We start from the raw sequence: 17,378 nt of genomic DNA on the forward strand, positions 1-17,378 counted from the left end.
GGAAAGAATAGCCAGAGATGAACTTTGAGATTTCAAGAACTTTGAGTTGGTGTAAGTGCCTTAATGCAGCAGAACAAAACAAACCCTTTGACCACTCCTACAGGTGTGCTGGATACTATTCAGCACTAGGGTTAATAAAAAATTCCCCATGACTGCTGTTCTGAGACAATTTCATATGAGGTCTGATAATTAAACCAATATACCATAATCCAGAACAAGTGAGCCGAGTTGAAATATAAACCCAGTCCTGTGAAAGCCCAAAGAAAGGGCCCACCAATTCCATTTGGGGTTGAACCAATTTTAGAAGGATAAATGACAGCTTGTGTTAAGCACAGCAGGGCTGGGCAGGCAGGGGAAGAGGCTTGATGCCAAAGCAAACTCACGAATGAAGGTCTGCCCTGAAAAACTCCAAATGGTCTCATGATCAGGGGAGTGAGCAGCAAGGCCCAAGGTCAGGAAGCAGACATGGAGGGCACACTAGACGTCACTGGGAATTGCAACTGGGCCATGCCAAATGTTTGTCACCACTGAAAAAGATGGAGCCAGACAGGCCCAAGAGTTCTTTCAACTTCAAAGAAGTTGAGTCAAAGAAGACGAACCCAAAATTTGACACCATTGCTTAATCTGTCCTTATATTTTCTGGAAAACAAGGAGGTTGTTTTTCCAGTCCTTCATTTCTGAGGCAGTTGTTGTGTCTGGTATGTATGTACCATAACCCATAATAATGGGATAATGTTTCTTATTTGGCTCTGGTTGCTTCCAAGATGAGTAGGAGGTAGCAGAATAACCCCAGGAAGAGAGCAATCTACCTACCTATGCTGTACTCACAATGTGACCTTTTCCCCTAGAAGCTTGTGAACATGGTTGAGTAGGTGACTGCCTGTGACAACAAGCAATTCTTTTTCTTGCCAGTAGAACCCCAATTTGCTCCATGAGTCAATGGTCCTAGTCCCAGGGATGAATGGTGCTGTGGTCTGAGCCCCTAGTGGCCTATCTGTTCCCCCTCATCCAGGTACTTTCTTGCCAGCCCTCCCTGCAGCTAGGGATGGTCATGAGACCCAGTTGAGACTAGTGGTGCAGAAGGGGAAGGTTTTTCTGGTTAAGAGTCCTACAGAAGGAGAAAGTTCCTTGGTCTCCTTTTCCTTCCTTCCTACTTAGGATACATGTGTGAGATTGGCTGACATAGCTCCAAGTGACACTTTTCATCTCAAGGCATTGTGCCCTTGGGCCAGTTAATATACACATGGTGGCTAAGGAGGAGGATGAAAAGAGCCACAAACCAACACTAGGACTGTTTAATTCTGAACTGATGTTAATGATAGAGTTCTGAAGCTTAGGCCCTGTCAATTCTGTTACTTGCAATCAAGTGTGTTCCTAACTGACTTGTGGTTTGTATCAGGATCTGGGATATGATAAAAGAAACGAGGTGTCTTTCCTCCTGCTCCATCTTTACATATGAAATATACTATTGACACTTGGGCAAGCTTTCAGATTACCTTGCGTTCTTGGCTTTTGGCCAGAAATGCTTTTATTTTTAGGTATTCCCATGTTAAACCTGAACCAAGAGGTCACAGCAAGGAACAGGTATATGGAAGATGGGCATTGCTCCCGTCAATTCTAGGGCAAAGGCACAAGTGGTTAAAGCCATGGGCTCTGTCTGGCACAGGAACACAGTGTTCTTTAATGTGAGCTTCTGTGTCTAACAAAGTAGACTGGAGAATAGTAAGGCATAAGTTTTAAAATGAACTGGAGAAAAAAAGCCACTGAATGGAACTGGAACCAGATATTGGAATTCATGTTCTAAAGGAAAAATGTTTTTAACCATGACCTTGCACCTGCGATGTGTCTACATTTGCACAAACTGTTGGATGCGTGTGAAGGGGGAGGGGGGTGGAAGATATGAAAGTCTTCCAGGAAGAGCAAATAGAAGAGAAAAACGTGTTTATGGTAAGGGTGGGAGCTGCAGCAAGAGCTGAGCCTGAAGGTGACAGCTGGAGAAAAACACAGGGGACATACCACAGCATACAGAATCCCACTGCACCATGCTCAGGAACAAACCTCTGTGGCAAGAATCTCGTGACATAAACATTGATGCTTGCAGCCTGTGGAGTGGCCTTTCCCAGGATCTCTTGCTCTGCGCTTGGGGGTGGGGTAGTGGTGTCAGCCAATGGGAGAAGCTGAGCCTTGGCAGTCGGGCAGTATCTCCGCCCTCCCCACCAACCTCCCACATGTCTCCTGCTCCCCAGGTTGGGCTGCAGCTTCTGGGCTGTTTCCACACACTTTTCCCACCATCCCTCCAGCCCTGGAGGTCGTGGTAGCTTCCAGTGCTGCTCATCTCTTGGTGCCTCACCTCTCTGCGACTTTCTGCTCTTCCATTCTCTGAAAAGCCTCTTCCATATTGCATCTCCCCTTTGAGACACATTTTCTGACTGGACAGAATCTCAAGATGTGCTCTCTCACTGAGTGCCCAAGGGGTTTTTGTTTTGATTGCTCAGTTGGATGACGGTCAACAGGAATATGGATGGGGTGGTGCTAGTGAGTGAATAGGCAGTGGACAATTCCAAGGAGGGAAAATAGTACATGTGGAAAGTTACCTGTGTGTAAGAAGGAAGAAAACTGAAGACGACTTGTTAATGGAGGCTGCAGTAGGAATCAGCCGGTGGATATATGATGTAATGAGAAAGGACATCAGGTATTGGGGCAGTGGTGAAAAGCCTTCTATAGGTTAGTAGAAATAGGAAGTTATTTTGAGGTCTGATGGGACATTTATGACCCTTAGAAAAGGTGAAAGTTGAAGACTGGTGAGAGAGCCTCTTTGAGAAGGGTACATGTACCCTTCGGATGAAGGGGTCTTTGGACGAAGCACATTAGGCTGGACTTCAGGTTGACCCAGGATTGGAGGATGAAGGAAGTTGTTGAGCTAAAGGAGCACACAAGTGCAGGAGAGTTCAGACAGTTCCTAATCCCAGCAGCTTGGAAATGTTGGTAGTGATCAGTGGCATAAAAAGGTACAGAGAAATAAAAGGGGATTGGGAAATTTGCTCAAAGGAAGGTCAAGAGGGTTTATATGTATGTTTATATTTGGCCCCTGGCACTAGGTTAATTGTTCCAAATAGGATTTTTAAGTTACCACTTCATTGTTCAAATTTTTCCTCTGCAAAGCACATGCCTTCTCTTTAGTTTGACCATAGTTGTGTGGGATCCCTCTTGAATCCATCTAAGCAGTGCATCGGGAAACCATGAAAATGGTTCATGGTAGTAATACACGGACTGAAAAGAGCTGTGACAGACCTTTGGGGGATCTCTGACAAGAATCGGTTTATTTATCCCTCCCTCTTTGTAAATCATGCAAAGTAGTAGACAATTTCAGGTCTGGACTTGGTGGAGCAATTGCTTCTGCGGTTTCTTCTCCTTTTAATGTGTGCTGTCTGAGGTTCGTGTTTTTGTAGCTCCTCTGGATGAAGTCTAAGAACTGCTTTCTACTGAATTCTGTATGAATAAACAGTCAATCCTATAAAGCAATTCCAAAATAATTCATTAGTTTAACTTGTTATAAAAGTAGTGGCATATAAGACAACATGGAACATGGAGGGAAGATGATCATGGTCTTGCATTTCTAAGATCACTGTTTACATGTTAACAATTTGGGATACTTTGTGCAGAGATTTTGTTTTCACACTTGGGTCGGCAGATCTCCTATTTTAGTGAGAAGTTCTGGGTGGTTGTGTAGAATGCCTCTTTCATCCAGCTATCCTGGATCTATAGTTCTGCCCATATTAAGGGGAAATAAGACCAGTCTTACAAGAAAACATGGTGTGTTTCACATACCTTGTGAAACAAAAGGAAGCCCTTTCAGAATAAAAAGGGGGCAGATAAACCATGTAAAAAATTGTCCATGAAAGATGGACAACTAAAGCATTGTTTATAATTACATTGAGATTCATGTAACTTAAAATTAACCATTTAAAATGGTTATTCTAGATGCTTAAGACATTACAATATTGTAGAACTACGATTTGCATCTAATTCCAAAACTTTCACACCTCAAAGCCTTGTACCCCTTTAGCAGTTACTTGGCATTTTCCCCCTTCCCTGAGCCTCTGGCAGTCACCAATCTGCTTTGTATCTGTGGATTTCTAAATAGGGCTATTTCAGAGAAAGAGTCTTATGATCTATAACTTTTTGTATCTATTTCTCATAATCAGCATAATGTTTTTGAGGTTCAGCTATGTAGTATACATCAATTCCTTTTATATTCTGTATCATTCCTTTTTATGGCCAAATATTCCACTTGTATGGATGTAGCTCATTTTGTTGATCCATTCATTCATTAATGGACATTTGAGTATTGAGTAGTGCTACTGTGAACACATTTTGAGTTCATTTTTAATTCTTTTGAGTAAGATACTAATGTTATTCATTACTCTCTGGGATGTGATGTACCCATGTGGAGGCAGATCATGGTAACTCAAGGTTGGAAACCCACACATCTTGTTTCTTGCTGAGCACTTCCTTGCATTACGTTAATTTTTGGTTGCAATCCCATAAATAATACATGGGGCATCTTTGTCCCAGTCGATGGTGAATGGTACTTTGCTGTGAGAATCCTGGTTTCAGCACTTCTTATAGTATGGGATGTAAGATAGAATCTCTATCTTATAACTGCTCACAGGGGAAAAATTCTTGTACTGCTGTGTCTCAGAAGAAATTTGTTTTCACAGTCCCAGATCCCAGTGTCCCTGTCCTTTGCCTTATCGGTTCTTTCTGCTCAGAGAATCTGCACTCACCGGCTGCTGCTTTGGTTCAGAACTAAAGGTCCCGGGTCGCCAGTGACTGGAACTGTTACCATGTGACTCGCCTGGGAACTGAATGTGTCTTGGAGATGCCTCTGTCATGAACTCTTCACTCTTTACAGTGTCCTGTCGGTTCCTCAAGCTGGTCCTTGATAGACTTGAAGTAGAAATGAAATTTGATGTTAGGTGAACTGGAACTTTAGATAGTAAATCTGGGTGAGAAAGGTGAGTGAGCAATTATCAGATGACAGATTAAAGCAAGCACACCAGTTTAGCAGTGTTTGCACCTGTGAAATGATGAGGACCTGTTGTTTTAGGTGGGTTTCCCAGAAAGCTAAAGCCTGGGATATGAAGGCTTGGATGCAGAATGTGATCCCAGGTAAGCAGAGATCAGTAAGAATAAAATATGAAAAGACGAAGACAATCTAGAGGGTGTGCTACTGTGCTGGTTGTTGCTCTGGGCAATAGAAGCCAAGTCTCATTGCTGACCACGTAGCATGTGCTTCACCACCTCGAGTAAAGATAAGGGTGGTTTTCCATTGGCTTCCATCTTCCATCAATCAGTGGTGGCTTGGTGGGGTGCTGTCTCTTGCACTTAAACCTGGCGGAACAGTTACCATGAACTCTCCAGACTGGATTCTCTAAAATAGTCCTCGATGAGAAAGTAGGGGGTAGACCACACAGGCTCTTTGTGTACAGTAGCTGCTTCAGCAGTCTCTACGGCTCACATGTGGATAGTGAGGGTTAGGCGACAGGACACAGATATTTCCAGCTCATGATATTACCCTGTTCCTTCGTGAGTATGTTGGTGGTCACTTGAGGCCTCCTTATCTCCCTGAGTTTCAAGGAATAGTTTTCCAGCTGGCTCTGTGAAAGGCATGCATTTATCCCAGTTCCCCTAAAATTTCCCCTCTCCTATCCCTTATTACTTTTGAGGGAATTATGCCAGCTGATCCATTAGACTTACAGCCACTAAGTCTGTTAAAGCAGTAGGAATCCAATTAGATTTCAACACAAGACCAAACTCTTCTTAAAAATGAATAATTTGAACTGTGCAACAGGTGGTAAAATCTCTGGGGACAGAAAGAAATGAAGGAAAATCTTTCATGTACCATCATGCAGGGAGTGATAAGAGTTTAATTTTCTCCTTCAGGTGCTCCAGAGTCTGTTATGACAGTGACATAGTAGCTCAAAAGCACTTTGTGAGGTAGTATGAGCAATTGTTCATGTGAGGCCCAGCAAATTTTCATCTGAATTTCATTTGAAAAGCCAGCTGTCTTCCTCCCTGTATTACTAGTTGAGCACCTCTAATACGGAACCCCAAATGTTCCAAAATCCAAACTTTGAGTGCCGACATGCTGCAGGTAAGATTCCACACCTGACTCATGTGATGGGCCATAGTCACAATGTAAGTGCACTGAAAATAGAGTAAAATTACTTTCAGGTTGTGTAGAAGGTTTATATGAAACAAATGAATTTGTCTAGGCTTGGATCCCATCCCCACGATATCTCATTGTGTATGTACAAATATTTCAAAACTTGACCCCTCCCCCCCCCAAAAAAAAACCTGAAACACTTTGTACCAAGCATTTTGGATGAGGATTACTCTTCCTGTGACAGAGATGACCTGCCTAGGTATTAACACCTGTGAGCCAATGCCACTTGTGTTATGAGCTTGGGATCTCTTTGCTGAACCAGTCTCTGCCCTGGTAGAATTATGGAAACAGCTTTCTTATAGCCCAGGCATTGGAGAACACGCATAGAATTCCATGGTTCAAGGATTCTAGGACTAAGCTCCTCTAGAAGTCCTCTGAGCTGTTGCAATTTGGAGACATGGTCCCAGAGTCAAAAACATTCAGCTAAATCATAAACCGTGATGTGTGCAAACCGTCAGCATGTATGACATTTTAACTAATAATCTTTTCCTCGGCAATCTTCAGAGGAATCCCAAGGCCCTTTCATTAAGCACAAGCTTAGTGCTAGAGTTTCTGCATCATCTCTCTGGTCTCAAGTGTATCTGTAATGAATCATGTGTAATTTCCTGTTTTAGTATCTTTAAATTAGAGGACAAACTGATTATAGAATCTTCCTAGATATTTCATAAAGTGTTTACTTTTTATAATGGTCATGCCCACACCCAATTCAACAGCAGTTTTTAGCAACTGGCTTCTACTGATGCTTTTCCTAAATCAGCTTAGTTTTATTGAGTTATTTTTCAAACTTGTATTTTTCTAATGAAAGTTTGTAGTTAAAATAAGTACACAGCATGAACAGAGTAGGGGATTAAACACAGTTGGCTCTTTTTGGTTACCCAGGTCAACTGGTGGGGGCAGAGGTCTGCAGGCATAACTAGAGAGGCCAAAGCCATATAGGCAGGTGGCCCCTGTGTGGGATGATCTGGAGGTCGAATGGAAATGATGGCAAGTAGGGGAAGTCCAATTGGTTGGTTAAACTAAGGCATTGAGAGCATCTCCTACAGATTTTCTAATTCTGCTGCCTGGCCCTGACATTGGGCAACGAAAACACCTTCACATAGAAGATGGTCAGACATCTTCTCGCCCATCCACACACTTTTGGCATGGAAATTATCAATACCCATGTTGAGTACCACAGGCTATCTATCCTTGCTGGATATTCATATGACGTGCTAGGACTGCAAATGTCATCAATGGGAATGACAAGGGCTTAGTCCTTATACCATATCTAGTTCGAAAAATTTCCTATCTTGAATTCCTTGGGGAAAAAGGAAGACATCTGAGAGTAGATTGGGTTCTTTGTGAATAAGAAATTGGAAGAAAGCAAAATAAGTATGAAAATGAATCTTATTAGCTCTGTAGACTCATCTAGTCCTGTATGTGGATAATAGGATTCTTAAAGGACTTTAGATTGTCTTGGATTTGTGTTTTAAATTAAGCCTAACTTGGTGTTAGCATAAGCCTGTCAACTTAGTTTATTCCTGCATTGGTAAGAAGTTCCTTAGGTGAATTAGGGTTTGATTGTAGCTGTTTGGTACACTGTGTGTGTCAGACATATAAAAAGCGAAGCAGTAAAGTAGATGCAAATAGCAAGAGCTTCCAAGATTCTGGTCAATACAGTGTTCTGAGGAAAATGACCTCATTAAGGCATAGATTTGTAAGGTTTCTGTCACCTCCTATGGCTCCCCCCACCACCAGGTACCATCTATCGAGACTGCCTGAGTCATTAGCAAATCTCTCATCTCCCTCTTACCTGCATCAGCAACACAAAGCTTGGAATAGTAATTAGTAGGATTTATTCATAGATTCTGTAGGGCTCTACAGCTTGGGCATGTTGATGGTCACGTTTTTTTTTTTTTTTTTTAAAGCATGAGAAATTTTGAAACAAGTTGGAGTGCCCTTTTGAGTTCCCATACTTTGGTGCCTGAGCATTTGGGAAGGAGATAATGATCCCTAAGTAGATAAGAACACTTCTGTCAGATTAGTTATTGATTTTTAAGAAACTCAAATTTGCTTCTTAAAATGATCCATCTTAGGATCATACTGGACTTTCATCCCTGTGGTTGGCTTAACTTTTTGGGAGACAAATTTAACCAAAAAACTAGGCACTTCTTTCCTCATGTTGTAGGGTGAGCATCTATGGAACTCCTTGGCATGTGTACGCATTTTCCGTTTTGTGATTCGTTTCTGGTATAAAGTATCTTCTTTGATTCTATGAAGATGTGAAAAGAAAGAGAATGGAATAAATCATGAGATGCTCATCTTCAGGGCAGTAGTAATATAATTTCATAATGAAAACTATCCGGTAGAGATGACACGTGCCATGTATAGATGTATATAAATTGGACACACATCACAGTTTAATATCTGAATGTGACCCTGAGGAGAAAGCTTCCTGGAACCCATTGTTCAGGATTGCTTGTCATTCTGAGCATAAAAACCCTCAGGGGTGTTCTGGCTTATGTGGTGTTTGTAACTTCTAATTTAGGAACTGGGGGCTGGGGTTGTAAGTCATTGGTAGAGCACTTGCTTAGCTGGCAAGAGGCCCTTGTCTTGCTCCCCACCACCTTTTTCATCTTTTATTTAGAGACAGGGTCTCCCTGGGTTGTTTAGGGACTCGCCAAGTTGCTGAGGCTGGCTTTGAACTCGGGATCATCCTGTCTCGTCCTCATAAGCCACTGGCATTAAAGGGCGTGGGCCACCGAGAAGGCTCCCATTCATTGTCTTTGACCTTGATGCCTCCTCTATGCCTGGAGTACTTCCAACTTTGTCTTACCGTCCATCTGGCTCAAACACACATGGCGGACTCGTCCTCCAAAGCCGTTGTAGGTGTTGAGCTCCTCCTTGGATAGCTATGGCTTACTCTTTCGCCTCTCCATTTTTAGTGAGAAAGTCCCCTTTTTCCTCACTAGAAAGTCATTTCCATGAGGCAGGGATATTCGCGGGTTTTGCTTATTGTTGTATTTCTGTTATCTCAGGCAGTACCCAACACATGGTAGGTGTCCATTAAATATTCTTTGACCTCTGAATGTGTGTTGGTTGATGTTGTACCACGTTGTTTTGAGGGCATTTCATATTTTTCATGTATAATTAGTGAGGGTGTTGTGCCTTTTTCCAGACTCTTCTGCCTTCTTGAAAAAGGAGACACCAATGACTCAGTGTTGACACTGAGGGATAGTGGTTAAGATTGATGTGGGGGCATTCATTTCTAAGTATTGATTATGTTTGTGGAATTTGCAAGGTGAGGCCCAGTAACAGGTTCCAAGGAGTATGCGTGGCTGGGTATGGACGGTCCCTGGCCTGGGGGAGGTTATCCTCTGGGGGAGGCCATAACACATGGAGATGGGACTGGGGATGGAATGCATCGAGTGCTGTCATCTTTGACATCTGTAGATATGCTGTGCATCAAGCATCACTCCTGTGATTATGAGCAAATGATTAAAAACTTAAGTGTTAACACTATATCTTAGTCCTAATGAGCTTATTGTCTAAGTATTGAGAAATTAGTATGCTCCATGGGACCTTGATGTTAAAAGTAACTTTTCCCAAAAGGTTAATTAAGTAATCAGTTACCCTGTACTGTGAAGAGCAGTGGTAACCTTTTTTGGGCCTCAGATGTGGAGCTGAGTGATTCACCTATAGTGAGATGGTGCACTCTCATGACCAATGGCCTCCCAAAGGCCTGGCCTCCGCTCTGGGGTTAGGATTTAAATGTATGAATTGAGGGCTGAGGATGAAGCTTGGAGGTAGAATGCTTGCTAGAATGTGTGAGGCCCTAAGTTTGATCACCTGCACTGCACAACACAAGAAAAAAAGTAAATAGATTGTAAGTGCATGTATTCACATATAAAACACATGTATGATAGGGATAGTTAATTAGATCAGAGCATGCACGTGAGTATGTGTATTTTTGCTGTGGCTTTAATAACTGTCTGGTGGGGTGAGACCTTCCCTTTCCCTCTTCTTAAAAAATTAACTTGGCCTGTTGTGAACCTCTTAATCCTTCATTTATATTTTATAAATAGCTTGAATTGCAAGAAAAAAAAATCCCACTAGAATTTTTATTAGGATAAGTATAAATATTTTGGGCACAAACTGACATTTATATAACATTGTTATTGTTCATGTATCATGTATTTTTACTCCTTTGTTTTGGTGCCAAGGATTGAACTCAGGAGCACTTAACCACTGAGCCACATCCCCAACACATTTTTATATTTTAGAGATGGGGTCTTTCTGAATTACTTAGGGCCTCTCTCAGTTCCTGAGGCTGGCTTTGAACTCAGTCCTCCTGCCTCAACCTCCAGAGCTGTTGGGATTATAGGCATGCACCACGGCACCTGGCTGTTTTCCTAATTATTGATTTCTTTTCATAGATTAAACTTTTTCCCTCCATAAGGCTTTGTGTATACCTTATTGGGTTAATGCCAGCACATCATAGTTTTTAATGCTATTGCAAAGGATATCTTTGTTATAATTTGGTTATTGATGATACAAAGAAATGCTATTAGCTTTTCTAAACTCATCATATATCTAGCAACCTTGCTGGGCTCATTAGTTTTCTTCTAGTAAAACAATTACATCTATAGTCAACGGCACTTTGTTGCTTTGCTTCCCATCCTCCTTCTTCATCGTTGTCCATTTCACTGGCTAGTGCCAATAAAAATACACGATAATGTGAATCTCCTCTTTTTCCTAAGACTAAAAGGAATAAAATTAAAACTTCGGTAAGAAGTGTTGTTCTAGGTTTTTGTGTCTAACCTAGTTAAGTCAAGGAAACATCTGTTTTCACAACTTTTCCTCATTATAATATCAAGCCAGCAGTAAAAAGGTCTCAGTATCATATTTTTCATAAACAACATCCACAAAGTAGAATTACTTCCTTTGGGGATCAGCAATTCCAAGAGTATTTCAATGCAAGTACACATTTGCTTTGCTTTCAAAGGAGTGTTATGTGTATATTCTCAGGATAGGTGACTGGATTGAATTTTTAGGTATGAAGCAAGGTGAACGTGTCTAACGCATATCAGCTTTCCCTCTTTATCAGTTACTTCACATGCTAGATGGTGTTAGGTGGGTAGCCCTTTATTTGGTTGGAAAGGGGCAACTGGAGGGGCTGAATCACCAGTGAGGCTGTTTTGAGTCTTGAATGAAACCTGTAATTTGGACTCTATCTTTGTATGATGTGTTTACATTTGGGAGCTTAATAATATCCTTAGATTAAAGGAAAGGACTATTGTAGAATCTGAAGGTGAAGATCTGAGTTTCCTTTTGGCTCTTCAAAAAAAAAAATGAAAGTTTTTTTTTTTTTTTGGGGGGGGCGGGGGAGGTGCTAGAGATTGAACCCAGGGGCACTTAACCACTGAACCACATCCCCAGCCCTTTTTATGTTTTATTTAGAGACAGTCTCATGGAGTTGCTTAGGGCCTTGCGAAATTGCTGAGGCTGTCTTTGAACTCATTATCCTTCTGCCTCAGCCTCCTGAGCTGCTGGGATTTGCAGGTGTGTGCCACTGCTCCTGGCTAGCTCTTAAGATTTTATAGTTCTACAGCAGGCGAAATGGAATCGAGTTTGTCAGTATGAGGAGGAAGACTTTGCTTTCAGAATAAAGCATCTAAAAGGAGTCTTGGTACTGGGGATTGCGAGGTCCTTGCCAATGGTTTTGAGGGGCAGTGCAAAGCTCAGAGTGGAAGGTGGTGAAATCGCACTTCGCTGCTTCTGGTGGACCTTGGAAATGGGGAGAAGACATGGTGTGGGATAAGGAGGCCAGGTGCACAAGGCCAGTGCTTTCAGTGCAGATGAGACCATGGAGCTGGCCTGAAAAAGGCTAGAGATTCTTGAATGTTGGATTAGCTTTAGAAACGAGTCTCAAAACTTACGGGGGATGGTAGGTGGAGCAGAGCCTGAAAATGATAGCAGGAAGTAAGCTGAAAATGCTTCCATTCCATCTATTTGTAGGAAATAAAACTACATGCTTTGCTTGCATGGATTTTTTTTTTTCAAAGATTTGGCATTTACATGTGTAGTCATGGATTTATTTAGAAGCAGGCCAGAGATTAGGAATACTATTTTTCATTTGCACACACTTGCATGCATGTGTCCCTTAAGAGGGTACTGGTCCAAAGCTAGTGAAAAATATTTAAGGTATGCAAGTGACAATGGAAGAAATCTAGGCTAGGTAACTTAAAGTCGAAACTACTTCTAGAAGAAGATAGAAATTTGAAAAGGAGGGCTAAAAAATGACTGTGCAAAGTTAATCATGAAAATGAACTTGGAAAATGTCCCAATTCAAAACAATTTTATTTCTACTTTAAGTCTGTTTTAAGCTTGAAATAACAGAAAATTAGAAAGCACAAAAAGCATTGCAGCAAGAAGGTCGATGTGACACTGTTAAGTAGAGTATTGGAATGGATTCATTTAAAAACCAGTCTACCTTTTATTTAGATGTTGACTACCAGGAAAATGAAATTCTTAATTTTAAGGCTCCCATTATTCTATTTTTAAAAGCTGCTATACTTTTCCATATTGTTTCTGAGGCATGTTCACCTTTGGAAGAAAAGAAATAAGTCACAATTTGTGTTTAGCCTTCAAATATTTAGAAATGGCACACTAATTTTCTTTTTTTTAAAGAGGAAAAGGAAATGAATGTAACGAAATGGTAAAAATTGTTCTTCAAAATACATAGACTGGTTTGGTTTGTGTAAGGCCCCTCCCCGCCTTTGGGATATGTTATTCTGAAATACCACATCTTTTTTTTTTTCTTGCTGTGAAAGAATTCAAGGAAATGAGGAAAATGCACTCCAAATTAAATGTCATTTGAATATGGTTACAATTAGTTGTCTCAGAAGTTTTTTCCAATCAGAAAAGTTTTCTGCAGCAATATGGTTACCACAGATGTATATTTAAGATATTAAAGCTCCCTTACTCCCTTTTAGCTTTTTAATTCTAACTAGGCAATTACAACTCCTGATATGTTTTAAGAGGTTCTTGGGATCAGCTGATAATCTTTTCTATTTGGGACTTTGTTACTCCAAATACTGGGAAACTTACTTTCTTAAATTGATCTTTTGTAGCAGTCTGTAGGCATTTTGCTTTCTAGAACATGCTTCTTAAAATTAGATCGCATTTTAAATGCACTTCTTTTTTTCTCTGAAGCAAGTGTTGAGTACTGAGGATTCTTTTTTAACTTGAGTCTATGGCAGTGTTGGCTCTTAGGGCCATGAATTCGACTTGCACAATACTTAACCATTTGCCTATACTTCTCCATGCGTTGTGTATTTTCTCTCTTATTCTCTAGCAACTCAATGAGATAGGGAATGTTGAACTTAGCAATGAAAACACCCATGTTCCTTTACTAGGTAGCTCAGTTTGCAGGCGCTAAAACCTGGATTTGAACGTAGGCAGCTGACCTGAGAAAGCATGCTCTCAGAGCTAGATGGCTCCTCTGTGGAAGCATTTAGATAGTCAGTGCGTCTTGCTCTGAGCCTTCTTAGATGACACTTCTGTCTCCCAGGCTTGTTGGCCTGATGACTGTGATTAGACATAATCTTCCTAGTGATTGCTCTGCCTTTCCTTCATGCCAGTTTTGGTCAGTAGGTAGAGTATGAGTTTTGTCGCTTCTTTGCAACTTGGAAAGTGGAGGGGTCCATTGAAGAGTGCAAGGAAAGTCCCTGAGGCCCCTGACAATAGGATGCCTGGACAGGCCCAGTGCCATCTTGTCCTCTCTGCTCCCACCTTTGTCACTATCCCCTCTTGGTCAGGCATTTACCCAGGGGAGGACATATGGCCAGATGAGTCTGATAGCAGCATGAAGGGACTGTCTTCCTGGGTAGGGGATGAAGAAACTGTTAATCTTTATTCAGAATCTTCTGCAGATGGCACACATAGCATTTCAAGTCGCCCCCACCAAAGTAAATATTTGAAACTAAATGCTTCCATGTTGTTCCTCAGACTCTTGTTAATATTTTATTTTAAATTAGTAGCAAGAATAGGATTTTGACATCCAAGCACAATTCTAAAAACAAAGCCTGGAGGTCTTAGACAGCCTGCTCATTTGTAGAAGTTGCAATTGGCTGCCTAGTGTCACTTTTTCTCCTGATTAACTGTGGGATTTACCAAGAGCAAGACTTTTTTGCTCACATTTATCCTGAGAGAATGCACGGGCGTGAATTAAACCGTGAGACTCCTACGGTTAATGGAAAATTAAAGGTTTTTTTGACTCAAATGTACTGCTTGTGAATTCAAATGACAGCCATTAAGTAATGATCATGGGGTTAGACAGTCTCAGAGGAAGACAGCTATGGTCATAGACACCTTTGTCTGCAGTATATTACCATGAATGGCAATAAATCAAGAAATTCACCTAAATTATTCCACTGATTTTTTGATGGGTCTTCATTTCTACTCAGAATTTAGAGTGGGGGGTTGGGAAAGGAGCTGGAGAGAGGGGGAGGGGTGTGAGATTTTTCCTGCAGTCTTGATATGTAATCTCTGACCATGTAAATATTAAATTATATTTTGGGCTTTATCACCACTTTGATCCTATAGAAAATAAGGTTAGTGGCTGCTATGATTTTTTTTTTTCTGTGCTAAGCAACTTCTTAACATTTTAAAAATCAATAAGACCTTTATTGATCAAGTTTTAAGTGATATAAACAAACTTACTTTGGCTGGGCAGCCCCTGCGTGTCAGATTCTGTGCTAAGCATTTTATGGGCATGATCTAATTTAATCTTCATGATGGCTTTTAAGGGTCAATATTATACGTCTTTTAAAGATTAGGAAATTGATGCTTAATGAGAAAGCTTAAAGAACTCACCCGAGGTCACGTGGCTAGAACCCAGTAGAGATGGGGAAATGAAACTTGTCTGTTTAGCTTCCAAGCCCGGTGAAAAAATCTCTGCCTTTTGTTGGATAGCAATAAGCCTTTCAAACACTCGAAATGTATTTCAGTGGACTCTTAATACTTGGGCAAATTTACTGTTATTAAAGGATTAGGGAAATAGCCTCTTTACTTTTTTGCACTCCGAAAGGATTGAGGCTGAGAGTAGATGGCTGTTGAAGCTCATTGTGATCGAGATGGATGTAATTCTGGTACCACACATTTCTCCAATTAGCTACCCATGTGCTTATTTAAAAAGCTGCACCCAGGTTCCCATCTGTATCTCTATTCCTGTTAGTTATGTGGTAAACCAAATCCAGAGAACCTTCACAAATGGTTGTGGCTTTTCAGAATATCCCAGAATTCTGACTTCTACTTGGGTTTCCCACTGTACTCCCCTATCTTAGTGATTTTTTAAATAAAACAATGAACTGTTAATGTTTAATAGTTTTTAAAACTGCCGTTGCCAGAGGCCTGAGGCCAAGACTACTTTGAATAACCACAGTCTGGCTTGTGTTCTTCTGTCTTGTTTCTTATCCCAAATCCTAGGCAGGCTTTGGTCTTCTCCTGGAATGTGTTTCTGAGCCGAGATCACTGGCTTTCTTCCTCACTTTTTTGACATTTGTTGCCAAATTAATGTCGTATTATTATCTTGCATATTCAGTGTGTGTATGTGACTGTGTGTCTTATGTTGTCAAGTTATAAGCAGCTATAGGGAAAACCATCCCATACATCTTTTTTTTTTTTTTCTTTAACATTTCACAGTAGGATTCTGCTAGGCACATAAGAGGTATTCTGTAAATGTAACACCCAGCATGATTTTTACATACAATTCAACTGCCTTTTCTCAAGCTAAATGAAGCATAGGAACAATTAGAATGTGAATTTTATGCAGTATTAAATTGTCTGAATTTTAATGAAATTTTTAATTTTAATGAAAATCTAAAAAGCTGTACAGTAGAGATGTTCTCCCCCCCATAACCTCTTATCCCCTGCTTCTCCACAAATAAGCAGCAACTTTATTAGTTTTATGTGTATCCTTCCAGAGTATTTGTTTCAAACAAATGATTTTAAAAGCGAAAGGAGTTACATTCTACATTTGACACAGAACTTTGCATAGTACCGTGATTCTGCACCTCACGTCTTGCATTTGAACTGTATAGCTTAGAGGTTGATAGAGAACTTTTGAGTATTCTCTTACAGCTTGGTGGTATTCCAAAATGTAGGTATACCATCATTTATTTAACCTGTTCCACAGTGATGAACATTCAGGTTACCATTCTTTGTCATTAAACATACTGTTGTAGTGACTATTTGGTACACGTGGCACTGCATCCAGGTATAGCATGTCTGTAGGACACATCTCCAGATGAGTACATTTGCAGCTGGGTTGGGTCTGCCAGATTCCACCGCCCCCCCCCCAGGTCTGCCAGCTTTCACAGACTCATTTCTCTGTAGCCCTGTTGATGGATTGTGCACTGAGATGCTTGAAATTTTGCCAATCTTTTGGGTAAAAGATTATGATGTCTAGGTGGGTTCAGTGGTTCATGCCTGTGATCCCAGCCACTCAGGAGGCGGAGACGGGAAGATCACAAGTTCAAGGCCAGCCTCAGCAATTTAGTGAGACCTGCCTCTAAAAATAAAAAGGGATGGGGACGTAGCTCAGTAGTAGAGTGTTTCTGGGTTCAATCCTCAGAACCACAAAGAAAAAGATGGTGTCTAAATGTATTTACATTTACCCTATGAATATAGTTAAATGTATTTCTTGTATGGTGTAAGCCCTCTTTGTTTTCTGAACTGTCCACTTAATAAAGATTTGCAGATCCACAGTTTTTACTAGTTTATCACTCGACTCTATTGGTGGTGGTAGTGGTCCTTTTCCCTGCAGAAGTTTCAAGTTTTAGATAATCAAATTTACCTTTGTTCTGGCCTTTGGGTTTCAAAGTGTTAAGCCTTCCTTATTCCATGGCTATACATTTTCTTCTAGTGCTTTTGTTCCTCTTAATCTTTGACCCGTTTGGGTTCTGTGCTTGGCAGTGCAGTTGTTGAAAAATTCATAAGAATTCATAAGTTGAGATGCCATCAAATTGGAATTTGACCAAATTGGAATTTGGTTGACATGATACTATAGATTGAAATGTAAGCCCTGGTGTGTTAGTCAGCTTTTTCATTGCCATGACTAAAAGACCCAATGGAGAGCAATTTTAGAGGAGGAAAAGTTTATTGCGGG

General features: G+C 40.8%; 1 protein-coding gene across 1 annotated transcript in view; it reads left to right on the forward strand.

Annotated features, from left to right (window-relative positions):
- The window catches only part of Osbpl10 (oxysterol binding protein like 10), a 172,981-nt gene that overhangs the window by 22,348 nt on the left and 133,255 nt on the right, over positions 1–17,378 (forward strand). The window lies entirely within an intron of this gene.

The sequence above is a fragment of the Marmota marmota genome, unplaced genomic scaffold (genome assembly GCF_001458135.2).
Source record: "Marmota marmota marmota unplaced genomic scaffold, marMar, whole genome shotgun sequence".
Classification (NCBI taxonomy): Eukaryota; Metazoa; Chordata; class Mammalia; order Rodentia; family Sciuridae; genus Marmota; species Marmota marmota.